The sequence below is a fragment of the Solanum dulcamara genome, chromosome 2 (assembly GCF_947179165.1).
Source record: "Solanum dulcamara chromosome 2, daSolDulc1.2, whole genome shotgun sequence".
NCBI lineage: Eukaryota > Viridiplantae > Streptophyta > Magnoliopsida > Solanales > Solanaceae > Solanum > Solanum dulcamara.
In genome coordinates, this window is record NC_077238.1 from 31,954,806 (window position 1) to 31,969,464 (window position 14,659).

Here is a 14,659-nt window from a genome sequence, read left to right on the forward strand (position 1 = left end):
GTGTGTATTGGCCCTGTGAGGCATTGATGGTATTTTCTGCGTGCAGGTTGTGGAATAGTAAGAAGTGTAGAGGAAACTCTGTCGAAATTTTCCCAGAATGGGGAAAAGGAAATGAAACATAGATTTTTGAGATGTCTGAGAAGTTGATACCAAGAACCCTTACTGTATTCAACTAAAGCTGTAAGAGGTATCCATCAGGTTGCCGATAAGGGGCACCCTTTTCACTTGAAAAATTTTATGTCGGAGGAACAAAAGCTTATTTAAGTAGAAAGTTCGGATTATGGTATCTCTAGCCGTATTTGTATTGTAGGAAGATAAACAGAGGGCTCAGGATGAAGGATAAGATGTCCCGCGAATGAGTTTTACTCTTTTTGAAAAAAATACCAAGCCCTAAACTCCTATTGTAAATTGGATGAGTTGTTCACAACTCGAGGATAAACTGAGAAGGAGACCAGGTAGGTCAAGTATTAAAAGAAATATTGTGATGTTTAAGAGGTTCTGATTTCTTCCAACAATGGTTGGAAAATGAGTTACGATAACAATTCATAGTTCTCCACTAACTAATTGGGGAAAGAAATTCTAACAGAAGCACCTCAAAGAGATGTCGGGAACTGAATATATGTACGAACAAAAAGGGGGATATTTAAGTATGAATTGAACAGTGTGATACGAGTATGCAGGGATAAAGTGGAACCACTAGTCAGACACACATAGTACGCGTTGGCTAAGTTAAAGGCTTGTATTGAGAACGCAGAAAGAGCATGGGACTTATAATACAAAAAAATGATGCATGTACACAACGTCGCCCCAAAAATAGTGGAACCCTTAAGGGATGAGGATGGAAAACTTAAGGAACAAATGATGCAACTTCTATTCGCCCCATGAAGCAAAGGATATAGGTTGGGACAAAACCACTACTTCGAGAAAACCTGGAATAGTTATCATCAGAATACTAGTACTGCCTAATTGAAATTGGAACAACTACAAGTACAAACAGAGAAAAATACGAGTACCCTCTAAAGGGGGGAAGTTAATGAGAAAATGGCAAAATTAAGGTGAATGCAATCGATATGGGAATACATTTGAAATGGGTGTCTAAACTTTAATAAGATACCTTGCCAAACCAAGTTAGAAAGGTCCGGAAGCTACCAATAATTGGAGGGACGCCAGAATGCTACATAAGGCAGCGTTAAGAAGTTTGTGATGAGACCCTGAACAACATAACACTAGAAGGCGGGGTATAAAAACAGAAGAATGTACTAATGAAAGGATATCGACGCTGGATGCAAGATAACGATGAGAAGACAGAGCAAAACATAAAGACTCGCGAAACAATTTTGAGGTAAATCTAGAGCTAAGTTGAGTGTCCCACACATTATGGAAAGGATTAAAATGAAACACGACACGAAGACTTCCCATAGAGGTCACTCATCCCTATATTACTCTCGCCCCAGCACGCTTAACTTCAAAATTCTGATGGAACTTAATGCATTAGTGCTGGTGTGATCGCGCAAGATGGAGGAATCTGAACTAGTGACAGAGAAACGATATGACATTATGTACCCAGAGTATTATAAGATACGTTAAGGAAATTGTAATAAGGGCTTAAGAAACACAAGAAGGATTAGCTAATTGCTAATTGACAACGCAGTCGAATAACACAGCTCTTAAACATAGAGCTAGTTAATGAGAGGGAAACCGCAGAATGGCTATATGGGCCAATGGGCGAGGGAATTTCGACACCACTTGGTAGCTAACTCTGAGGGCGAAAAAGCAGGACCCAAAAGATCGAATGCCAGTTAAAGTTCTGAAAAGAGTCGAGAGGGACTATACGAGGCTAACAATTCCCAAATTATCAACGTCATTATGAACCTATTTTGTACTCTGTAAGAGTAGGGTGCTATATGGGTTATTGTGAGTAGGTAACGAATCAGCTCCTTTGCTTCCAAGCAAGACCACCTATGCGGCTAGAACTAGGTGAAGTTATATGACAAGAAAGTAGTAAGGTTCCGTGAGGTTTCCTCATCTAATATCCCAGATAAAGAGACTTCAATTATAATTAACGCCTTGAGATCAGTCCAAGAAGAGATCAGGAGTATAGACAGGTCTTAGTACCGCATTTCTCCCTCGAGCTACTAAACAGACTGAGTGCACTATTAGACGCTTGAAGATATATCACAAGCCGGGAGATTAACTTCGAAGGTTGCCAGAATGACTATCCATCACTTATCAAGTTGCCTACAGTAACAATTACTACTCCAGTATTCCAATGGCCCCGACATGATTAAGCAAGCTATTGACTAAAAACCCAGAGTCGGCAGGAATGATATACAGATAATCAACATCGATATACAGAGTTCAAATTGATGATCGAATGTTCATAACGGAGTCCCCCAGAAAAGGAAAATTGACCCAAATATATATTAGATTGTATCAAATTGCTCATAAGGTGGGCAACAGGGCTAGTAAGTTGAGCTTACCACCTCATTTGAGAACTATACGCCTAGTCCATCAGATAAGAATGCTTCGCAAGGGTACTGACAAGTCGCCCAGGGTATATTCCATAGATAAGGTCCAGGAGATGGAATCCTGTGAGGCAAAACCTATTGCCATCATAAATCGGCAAACTGAAAGATTATAGACAAAAGACATGCCTCCCCGCAAGGGATGTTAGAAAAACCAAAACCAGAAAGAAGATGATCGGGGAACTAAAGAGAACATGAAATACAAGTATTCGCACCTGTAACCGATATTTACAAGTAACCCCAATTCCTGAAAAGCATATAGGAAGTACTGGTATGGAGGTATGTGTTAAGAAAATAGCAAAGAACCTCCCTATGATTTTTATAAGGTGCTAAGAGAGGTTTGGTCTAACATTCGGGGACGAATGTTCTAAAGGGGGGAAGGATGTTACACCCCACACTTTTAAACTCGGAATGTCTCCTAAGTTACTTAGAAGCTAGTATGTGAGCTACTTAAGTTACGACCCTATTGAACAACTCTAAGAAGGGATAATGTGACACCCCATGGTAGGGAAGGTTGGAAATAGGGTCAAGAGAAGTCGGAAGGAGTTGGAGGCCAAGTAACGAGTCGTAGGACTCGACTTATCTACGTAAACTACTATGTTAGAAGTCTTACATACGTGAGTTACTTGATTCCATACCAAGCTTACGTAGCAAAGGTTTCATAGGCTCTTAAAGTGAGACAAGATTACGAAAGAGATTACGAACCCACGAGGAAGAGAAAAAGGAGAAAAACGTGAAAGGGACAAGGGAGAAGGGCTACGGGTTTGACCCTTTTTGGGTAAGCTTCCAGGTTTCGTTCCTCGAATTAATTAATTATGGTATACCGTGGTTATATGATGATTTTTAATAACGATAATATCCAATTTGAGGCAGCGAGGAAGTCGCACAAACAGCCTGCTCAAGTTCAGCGCGTTTGAAGAAGTTCTGAGTTGCGGTTTGGCTAGTTTTGGCCAATTTCGGGTAAGTTAAGGCTTCTCCTTTAAATTTGGACTTTATGGTGTTATTATAGGGTGTATTACACACCTTTTGGGCTCTTTAAGTTGTGGAAAAGTCATAAAAAGTTTGACGTTCGTAATAAACTAAATTGAAGTCGCTATAGTTGAATTGTTGCTGAAATAGAGTGTTGTTCTTGTGAGGTGTTGCTGCAGGGTTGTGGCTTGTGGTTGCAGGGTATAAAAATTTTCTAAATGAGGTGGAGTAGCTGCTGGTTTAAGCCACACGACCCCCCTCTTCGTACGGTTAAAGGTTTGATAAAAATGGAAACTAGAAACCCTATTTTGATATCGTAATTCTGAATAAGTCATTTGGAATTCATGTTGTATATGGTTGGTATGAATTGCTGCAGTTTGTTGTTTTTGGTTGGATGTAGGTCTTAGGGACCTAATTGGAAATTTGGATAGGGAACATTATAGGGGAGGTGCTGCCCAATTTTCGTCGACACCTTCGCGAATAACAGAACTAGTCGGGGAAACGACTAAGGAAATAGATTCCATTAATACTAAGATGTAACCTAAGGTGCTGGAAAGTTAAGAGGGGTTCATATTCATATTAATTTCATGTTTAATAGGTTCAAAGGACGACGAGGCGAACTGGATGAGGAATAACTCAGACAACGTATATAAAGCTTTCTCTTGGCATGTTTTGGTATAAGTTCGTACAGCTATCTTTCTTTCCTTTTAGCAATGTTTAGCCTTAAGTGAATTGTATATGAAGTGCAGGGATAATTCCATTCCCAGAATTCCGAGTACGCCTCATAACCCCTATCCAGTGTTCAGTATTAGAGTTTTTGTGAAGATTAAGTATTGCCTAGTAGGGCTTCTATGTGTCAGAATGTAATATATGGGAAGCTATCTCTCATTTCCATTGAGATGTATTTGATACGAAAATGAGGTTACAATACCATAGTGGTTCACCGAGCCCCGTGAAGGGACGGGTACGAAATATGTATATGAAGATCACCTGAAGGAAAGTACAAACTAGATAGAGCTTATTCTCTTTCTTCTTTTGGGGCATGTCCTTGTCTTAGTCGTAAGTTGAATCTGATCTGAACTCCGAGGTAACTCCATTCTTAAACATCTCTTAATTACTTTTGAATATCGAACTCTGATAGTAGTTGAGCTATTTCCTTGGAAACTTTTATATGTTAAAAAGGTAACAACTGTACAGTCTCCAAGTCTTATAGACTATATGTTAACAAATATTTCTGGTTCCATAAGCGATTTAGCTTTACTTTAGTACATGTCTAGGAGCCCCGAGATTATAATTGATATTGCCCATAATGGCAGTTAGAAGTCACTCGAGATGACTACACTACTACTCGAGTCCTACGACAAAAATTTAATCTTCTTATACTGTCAAGTCTCTAATAATGATTTAAATTGCATATAGTTACTCACTACTCTACTCGTGTATATTGTAACACTTCTTTCCCTGAGTTCCGGGCCAAGATATGTTCTCGTGCATAGTTCACTGCATTATTCCCTGAGTCCCTGAATAGAGGGCCAGGATACGTGTACAGATATATGATGATGTGTTGTAATAAGGTGGTGATGGCGCCAGGCCTATGATGGTCCTACAGATGTGATTCACCAGACCCTTGAAAGGGCCCGCTATATTGTATAAAATGAGCATGCATGCTTTTGTGATTTACAAAGTACAGGTACATGACTTCGATTTGATAATTTGTTCCCCTGCTTCTCTATTTCGAATATACCTCCAGTGTATTATGTTACATTTTACATACTCAGTACATATGTCGTACTAACCCCCTTTCCCAGGGGGCTGCATTTATGCTTGCAGGTATAGATACAGATTTTGGGAGTTCGTCAGCTTAGGATTCCATGTAGCTCAGCTGGAAGAAGCTATATTGTATCGGGGCCTAGTTTTGATACTGTCCACGGATGTATAGAAATTGTTTTATCCATTCAGGGGTACGGCGGGGCCCTGTCCGGCCATATGTTGTCATTTATATGTTTAGAGGTCTGCACACATGTATATGTGGGTTGTATATGTCAGTTTGGTTCAGCTGGGTCTCTATGATATATTATATATGTTGTTATGTTATGGTAGCCTTGTCGGCTTACGTGCCCTGTCATGTTATGATACAAACAAAAAGGGCTACAGGTGTATGTAAATGTTATCGCCCAGTGGGGCTCTGTTACATGATATTATTTTATTTACAGTTCAATGTGACCACAGCTGATAGATATGTGTACGGGGGGTCCAGGTCGGACCCCAGTCACAACCTACGGGGTTGGGTCGTGACAACATGGATGAGGTGGCACCCTAGAGGCTGGACACGTATCACCCCTAGGGGTGCCACATATCACACTTTAAGTTAGCATATATATACATCTTAAGATGACTAAGAAGTCATTTTTCAGCCTTACACTTAGAAATTTGAGAGGAAAAACTTAGAGAATAAGAGAAAGGAGAAAAAGAGCTACGGGTTTGGCCAATTAAGGTAAGCCTTCGATTTTGTTCCATCAATTAATTGTCTAAGGTGTATATGTGCTTATACAAGCTAAGAGGAACTATTTGACGAAGTAGATTTTGGTTGGTCTATAGCGGAGAGGAATTGAGCTCCTCGAGTTGTGGTAGAATCTATTGTATGCTAAAATGCCAAGGTTTGTGTATAAACATGATCTTAAAATATTTTATTTTCTAAAATCTGAAGTATTTTGATGGGTTGTTTTCTTGCTCCAGTTTTGTATTTTGGTATGACAATTATCTTAAGTATTGCAAAATATTCGCTAAACCGCCACTTATACGAATTGCTTGATCATTTTGCATTTTTAATGGGACTTTGTCCTTTTTGTTATGGTGACTTGTCATTGATATTGGCATGCCTCTCGATTCATATCTTTCCCATCTTGACTTTGGATTTACATTTTATCTTGATGATGGAGTTTCACCCATTCTCGAGTATGAGTAGAAAGCCACTTTCAACATGACTCTTAATTCTCTTGATATTGGGTGACGACCCTTCTTGATATGGCTTTGGTCCTTCTTAATTTCGAGGCTTTGGTCCGTCTTGATATTGATTGTTCTTAGTGTGAAGGCATGACGTACCTATTGGGCCAAATTGATTATTTGACAACTCTTTCGAATTAAATTATAAGTTTCTTCATACTTGAGCCTTCGAATATTGATATTGATTTTGAAACTCTTCAAGGTTTGTATTCGATATTTTGATATGCTTATTCACTTGGGCTTACTTTTACCTTATTGAGCCACCTACAATGAACCAGCGAGTTGAAGAATTTAATGGCTCCAAGCCCAAGGTTTTTACACCACTAAGCTTTATGCTTAGCGATAATTGTTTTTTATCGTAGGTAATGTGCGGGATGAGGTATGAAGAAGGCAATTTGGAGTAGGCTTTTTGGAGCCCTTGTGAAGATCACATCTGCATATGCATCTAGTTTTTGTAAATATTTTGGGGGACTTGTACATGATACATGTGAAACTTATGTATGAAATTTTGAAAGATTGTGAAAACAAAACTATATGCTTGTAACTTGAACAGGGTGACTAGTTTTGCTATTTTGGAGTGTGCTTTTAACTCAAGTCATGCCTGTACTGTGTTTATATGTTGTCTTGTCATTATGCACAAAGAAAGATAATAGTTTTGTAATAACTGCTACTTTCAGTTTTGCGTATTTAAAAAACCCGCAATGGTGTTGACTATTTGTGATTTTAAGAAAAAAAGTAAAAAGTAAAACTACCTTTCATCTCGTAAGTGGCATCCTCCCAAAGGGGATGCTACAAAATCTTCCATATTTGTATGCTTTTTTATATGTTTTGCATTCATATTGGTTGCTATGTCTCTTTCTTAATCCATTCATGCTAGTTTGAGTCCTATTCGAGGACAAATATTTCTAACAGGAGATATTATAAGACCCCAAAAGTTGAAAACTCAAAAAATGAGTTTAATGAAATTTCCCAAAAAATCTCAGCTTTTGTGCGCTAGATGTCTTTCACAGAAAAAATACATGGACCACGTAAGTCACCAAAGGCCATAAAGGTCACCATAATGGAGCCTTGGAAATTTGAGGAAATGAGGGAAGGATATACGATAGGGTTTTTCTATTCATGGTTGAATCCACGTACCATAAGCCTATTTGTGACTTGCCCCCTAAGATTCCTTATGTGGAAGATGACCACAACTGGCTCCACGGACCATGGAGTACTTCATAGACTGTGTTTGTCTCCGTGGAAATCAACTAATTCAATACAAGTTGACCATCCTTACAACAACCTTCACAACAAACCATGGTGAGCTTCACGGGACGTGGTGACCTCCAGCCTAAGAGCCTTCGTTAAGTTAAGTTAGGGGTATTTTGGTATGTTCCCTATTGATGCATTAATAAATTTTGATGGTTTTAAGGATTAATTATATCATATTAACTACCCCCAAACCCTCCTGAATTCCACATTCCCTCCCTAACATCCTAAACCTAAATCTTCTCTCTGAAAGTTCTCTCAAAGGTCTTCTTCTTCTTCAAGCAAGAATCTCAAGAGAATTCAAGTTCAAGTCTCCTCATTCATTGTTTTTAGGTCTTTAAATTTATCAAGTTATGTGGGATTTCATCCATGGATGTAATGAACCTCTAGGTCATTTTTGAATTAAAGCATTTATTTTGTTATTTAGAGTGTTCTTATAGTAACCCCAAGTCATTTATGACTTATTGTCACTGATTGTTCAGTTACCTTGTTGTTTGTTTGGGTTTTAGGATGATTTCCCTATTTTAGAGCTTTTATAACTTAAAAAGTTGACTTCAGTCATAACTTTAGGAAAATGAACTCATAACAAATGTTTGATGGTTTCACTAGCTCTGAAATAGGCAAATTTGGCTAGTAGCATGTGGTATGAGTACCGCGGCAATCAGTATGACTTTGGAGCTATTTGGCGTTTTTGCCTTAGAAATTTATCCTATGGTTGACTTTGGGCAACATTATTAAAAAACGCACGCGGATGATAATCCTTACCAGATGGTTAGCTCCAAAATGGTGAGTTTGGTCTAGAATGACCCTTCGTTTGCTTCTCGAGGCTTCTGGTTTAATCCCGAGGTCCATCGTGGAAATAAGCTCAAAATGACACTTGGGGGTGGGATTCACTTTTCATTAAATGACCTTATATGAGAATTTTGAATACGCCATTGAGTCGGGAATGCCAAATTTAGTGGGGTGGTATATCTCATTTGCACGCATAGTGTTTCGAACAAATACCCGAGCACTCCATTGGAGAATTGGACATGCTGGTCCATTTTGCACCAGCTAAGTCTAGGGTCGTTGTTAAAGGGATTCCTAGTCGCTAAAGTGGCTAGGAGTTCACTAAAGCGAGCATCCCTCTTAGATGGGTGTCACTAAAGCGATGCCCGCCTCTTTGAGGTGGGCACTTAAGAGACCAGCAGGTGTTTGCTTTAGCGACACGTGAGGCCCGGTAAGTCCAAAATTTCTAGCTTCGATCTCCAACATTGAACCATGATTTCTCCTTTAAAACTTGGATGATTTAGATGATTTAAAATATTATTCTGTCAGACTTTTTGATAGTATTCTAGTGTGTTGACCAGAATCAAGGTTTGAGGCTTCCCTTGAGGTAAATTGCCGTTTTCGTTATGCGAGTCTGGTGTTCTTGAAGCTCAATGTCAATTTTTAATGCATGTTTGGGTTGGTTTCTTTTGGTGTGTGAATTGTATTACTTTTTGGAACATGAGCTGGGTTATTATTTGGGTCCTATTTTCGGAGTCAATTTCATGAGTTATATAGTTGGTCCCACAATTCTAGATTTTTGACTCTAAATTGGCCTGTCTCCGAATTAGATAATTTTAGTGTCATAATGATTGTACTAACGTTGTAATTCTATTTTTGATAGTGTGGCAGCATTTGGAGGCCATTCAAAAGGGAAAAACTCCAGTTCTATAAGTTGGAGCGCGCATTGTCAGCCTACACGTATGGTATAATTTTCCCCTCATGAGACTGAGCATGTTTAGGCAATTGTATATTGAATTGTATAAGTTGGAGGGATTTTGGGTGTCGAGGATGCCAAATTCCTAGAATTCATATCCTAGGCAATATTTTGGGAAATTTGAGCACTACTTAAGCATAACTCCTATTCTTGATCATCGATGTCTAGTGATATATATTGTATCTATGTGTATATGTTTGGAAGCATGTTTGGCCTTAGTCTAGGATTAGATATGTGTTGCCTTAGACTTGCGCAATTTTGGTGTCATTGGGCCTTAGTACTTCTCTGACGTCATTTCACACAGTTAGCTACTTGTAGATTGATATAGAAGACTTGAGTCTGATAGTTTGAACTATAGCTAGGCAGTAACACAGATTGGGACCTTACCTCCATAATTCTCTATTCTCCTATCTATCTTGTATCGCTTGGTTCTTGATTTTAGAAGTCTTCTCGGTGATTTTGGTTTTATATGGTCGGACTAGAGGAATGTATTAATGGCACTTACTTTTCGAGTGCTACGCATGACCCTCAATTGGTTGTTGATCCTAAATATGTTCGACACCTTGATGACACCTACCCATTTCAAGCTCGTGATCTAACTTACTTGTGTTTGGATCCTTAGCTACAGTTAACAAGTTGAATTTTGTGGACTAACTCACTCATGTTAGACTCCTTACCTATAGTTACTTGATTGAAGTCCATGGTCCAACTCACTCGTGTTTGACTACTTAGCTATAATTACCTAATTGAAGTTTGTGGTCTCACCTATTCATGTTCGACTCCTTAGCTCTATTACCCGGGTGATTTTTATGGTCTAGCTCACACGTGGTTCAATTCTAGAATCCTTGATGAATCTTTGGTTTAAGTCGATATCTATTCCCATCTTTGGTTAGGTTTCGGATTATTGGTGGTATTATTAGAACTTTATTGGCTCTGTTCATTTTACTTCAACTATCTTTGATCCTTTCGGGCTTGTGGGGGCCTATTTAGGTTGTTACCTTAAGCATGTGCATGAGCATACCAGTCGAGTTTATGGGAGCTTGGAGGATTTAGCTAAATTTTTTTTCTTTGTTTGTTGAGCACGCTACATCTACTTCTTGTCCTATCTTTGGTTTTTGTAATTTATTTGCTTTTCACTTTACTTTTTCTTATCTTGCTCAGTCAGCCTATGAGGCTAACTTGGTACCCTTTGTTTTCGTACTCATATTATACTCTGAACCTATTTTTGTGATGCATGTTCAAGTACTAGTTATTAGCATTGATTCGATTCAGCTATGATCGTGATTGGAGGCAAGGGTTAGCACATTGCGTTTTGTATTTACCCGTCTCCCTATATACATATATTTTACCAGTCTTTTTTTTTTTTAAGATACTTGTATTTCCGTAGTCCACTTTTGGGACTTGTACTCTTTTTGTAGTAGCTCTATACATGTAACTTCGAGGTTCTTGGAGGGAGATTTTTACTTGTTGATATTTAGCTTGCTTCTTCCTTTTCATTTATGCTCCTATTATCTCATTATAGTTTAGATTTAATTATTGGTCGTCTACTCTAACATCTCATTACATGCAATTCTGGGATATTGGTGATCTTGCCTACTGGTAGGTCATAGTATGAACCATCATAACCTGAGAAATTGGTCGTGACAAGTTAGTATCAGAGCCCAGGTTCACCGGTCTCACTTGTGCAGAGCTAACATCTAGTAGAGTTTTGTGGATCAACATTGAGAACTTTATGACTTATCTTTGGGAGGCTATAGAGTGTCTTTAGGGATGTGTCTCTTTTGTATCACTATCGCACTATGTGTGTATTTTTGGTTTTTGGAAATCTCAATTGTTTCATTCTTTTACAAGATAGCTAACTCCAAGTGATAGGTAGGATAAACCTTATCACGGTCCTTCAACTATCTAGTAGCATATGCAATCACTTTCCCCTTTAAAATCAACACTCTACCTAAACTAACTCCTGAAGCATCTTAATACATAGTAAAGGCCTCACCCTGTGGTATCTCACCTCACACTCATCAGTCGAATGAAAACACACAATCTTCTGAGTCAATCTTGTCAATGATGCTACAATAGAAGAGAAAGCCTGCACGAGCCTCCTGCAATAACCAGCTAACCCCATAAACCTATGAATCTTAGTAAGTGAAGTAGGCCTCTTCCAACATCTAACTACCTTAATATTAGATGGATCAACTCAACCCCCCTCTTTGGACACCATGATTCCTAAAACTCCATCAAATCAAGCCAAAACTCACACTTGGAGAAAATTACATACAAATACTCCACCCTCAATTTTTAAAGTACCAACCTCAAATGAAGAACATGGTCAGCCTCAGTCTTGGAATACACCAAAATATCATCAATGAATACTATAATCAAGGAATCTACATATGGGTGAACATCAACTCCATAAACATTATAGGGGTGTTAGTCAACCCAAAGGACATTACCAAGAACTTATAATGCCCATAGTGAATATGAAAAAGCTGTGTTAGAGTTATCTGATGCCCTAATCTTCAACAAATGAAAACTGAACCTGAAATCTATCTTAGAAAACAATATCGCTCCTAAAAGCTAATTAAAAAAATCATCAATATGGGGAAAAGGATACTTGTTCTTAATAGTTATCTTGTTTAACTTTATATAATAGATACACATCCTCATAGACCTATCCTTATTCTTCACAAATAGGACTTGTTCATACTAAGGTGACACACTAGGGTGATTCAATCCCTTGCTTAACAAATGATATAACTACTCCTTCAACTCTATCGGAGGCATATGATATGGAATAATAAAAATGGGCTTAGTGCCCAGCTCCAAATCAATAGCAAAATCAATATCTCTATCTGTAGGAATTGTTGGAAGGTTAGTAGGAAATACATTTACAACCTCCTGAACTAAAGTAATAGACTCCATGGAGGTAAACTCAATACTAGTGTTTCAGATGAAGGCTAAATAAAACAAACACTCTTTAGCAATCAATCTCTTAGAACGAATTAAAGAGATAACCTTACTACGATAAAAACCACTAGTACCCTTCTACTCAATTCTCAGAACACCCGACATAGCTAAAGTCACTATATTAGCATAACATTCAAGAATAACACGATAAGAGAGATCCAATTCATACCAAAATAACAACAAAATCTGTTATTCCTAATATTATCATGTCTACACAAATGTCATATCTTGACAAAGAAACAAGACAGGATCGATGCACTCGATCCACCACTAAAGGCTCACCTACTGGTTTACAAATATTAATAGGCATAGGAATAAGATCACATGTGAAATCAAATCAAGATACAAAATAGGCAGATGTATAGGTAAAAGTAAACCCTAGTTCAAATAATACTGATACAAATCGATGGTAGATTGGGAAAATACATGTGATGACTACATCTAAAGCCTCAGCCATAGGTCTCCATGGAAAGGTTTAACACTAGATCCTCTGCCATCAACAACCTTTAGACACCCTTTACTTCCTACCCGTGGGACTATTGCACCACTAGCACCCCACCTGGTGTAAAACCACCTCTACTAGTCTAAACTTTACCCTAATCTCTAATTTGTGGTATTGGTCCTCTAGCCAAAGCCGATGAACTAGGTTGCAATCCTTCTTGACCCTGAGTAGGACACTGCCAAATGAGATAATCTAGGTCTCCACAACTATAACAATATCTTAGAGGAAAAATCTGGTGCGATGATCCTAAGGAACCTATATGACTACCCTGGCCTACTAGCCTCTATTGTGACCCCTGATAACTCTGACCTTTATTGTAGGACCCATAAGGTGTTTGACCACCCTCGAAAGTTGTCATACATGCGTTAGGTACTAGATTACTGACCAGATACATGGTTCCTCTTGGGTTCCCTAAACTTCTCTTTCTTCATCAGCTCCGACTCTTTTGAGGGACCCACAATGGACTAGAAGGAAGTACCATCACGAGAAGATATGCACATAGATGTATGAATAGAACATATCAACCCTCTCACAAATATGTTAATCCTCTCACTCTTATTAGGAAAGATAACTAAAACATGCCTGGATAATTGGTAAAAATAAGTTTCATACTCTACAACTATAAGGCCATCCTGCCTCAAACTTTTGAACCTCAACCAACTCTCCTTCTCACATTCTAGGGAATAAAATAGTCATAGAAAGCACCAAAAAGTTTGTCCCAGGTCATTTGCTTATATCCAATCGACCTAGAACTCAAGTATACTCTACACCTCTCCCTAGTTGGCCAATGTAACTAGACCATAGCATAACTAACCCTGTGTGTCTCAGCTAATCCAACTATTTTTAAAAACTCTCTACACATAGTCAGGAACACATGAGCAACTTCTATCTTTCCACCCTGAAACTGAGGTGGATCCATATTTCGAAACTTTTCATACCTACACGGTTCATAATCAGTCAATATAAGTAAAGACGCACCCTGTGCTCCCTCTCTCTGTAACTCTGCACAAAGAACTTTAGGACCCATCGATGGTTGTCCAACTGGACCATGAATAATTATAACCTAATATTTCTCTAGGACCTAGGCTCCCACTCTAGTCAAAGAATCTTCGGGTGTACCGATTTTACCACCAGCCGTAAAGCTCTTGAGCAAAATCAATACCCTCAACAAGTTATCTTGAAATAAAGGTGTGCCTGCATTCTTAGGAGGAACTTGGTCCTCTCTAATATCAGTCTGAGGTTCCAGAGAGACCACTCTAACATAAATTCTAGCTGTGGTTGTACCCCTACCCCTAGTTGGGCCTCAACAATGACCTAAGGAGCTGCCTCCCCTATACAAGCAGCAACAGTCGCTCTAGTCCTTGCCATCTGTCAAAAAACACGTGGAAACATAGACTTAATAAAGGTAATTATGCATGATGAGAAAGAATGAAAAAAAAGAAGTTTCCTAATAGTCTTAATAGACTCTCGAAGATAAGTACAGATGTCACTATACCGATCATCAAGACTCTACTTAGACTCGGCATGTATATGCCTTAGGCCTATGAACTTCGGGGCTTTGATACCATTTTGTCACTATCCAAATTTGGATGTGATGGAACCCGTCTTATCCTACTAAGACAAGTTACCCTAAAACCCAAATATTATGATAAAATGTGGAAGTAAAAATAAAAATGAAAGTTTACCAACAAAGAAAAC